This window comes from Chaetura pelagica, unplaced genomic scaffold (genome assembly GCF_000747805.2).
Source record: "Chaetura pelagica isolate M959 unplaced genomic scaffold, ChaPel_1.0 scaffold181, whole genome shotgun sequence".
NCBI classification, from domain to species: domain Eukaryota; kingdom Metazoa; phylum Chordata; class Aves; order Apodiformes; family Apodidae; genus Chaetura; species Chaetura pelagica.
Genome location: NW_009951992.1, coordinates 1,639,924 through 1,640,552, shown reverse-complemented (window position 1 = coordinate 1,640,552; position 629 = coordinate 1,639,924).

The window sequence follows — 629 nt, the reverse complement described above, 5'->3', positions numbered from 1 at the left end:
TTCTCCGACGTGGTTCCCGGCAGGCGGGGAGCGGCGGCGGGGCCGTTTTCCCCGTGGGGCGGAGGGAATGAGCGAACAGGAGCTGAGCCCGCGGGGAGCGGGTGTCTGGTCAAGCCACCCGCTGCTGGGGCTGGGTCACCGTCCGGTGTCCAGCCCCCGGACCAGCCAGGGCGCTGATCGCACAGGGACCCAGCCAGGCTCTTCGCGGTGGTGCCCGGTGACGGGACCAGAGGCCATGGGCACATGGAAGGGTCCATCCGAACATCAGCCCCCGGACCAGCCAGGGCGCTGATCGCACAGGGACCCAGCCAGGCTCTTCGCGGTGGTGCCCGGTGACGGGACCAGAGGCCATGGGCACATGGAAGGTTCCCTCCGAACATCAGGAAACACTTTTTCACTCTGAGGGTGACAGAGCATCGCCACAGGTTGCCCAGGGAGGTTGTGGAGTCTCCCTCCTTGGAGATCCTCAGGCGCTGTTTGGATATGGCCCTGGGTGGCCTGCTGTAGCTGGCCCTGCTTGAGCAGGAGATTAGAACAAGGCACCTCCAGAGGTCCTCTCCTACCTCAACCACCCTGTGATTCGGTATAGGGTTTATTTAGGGCCAGTTATTTGTCCAGGGGCTGTGATG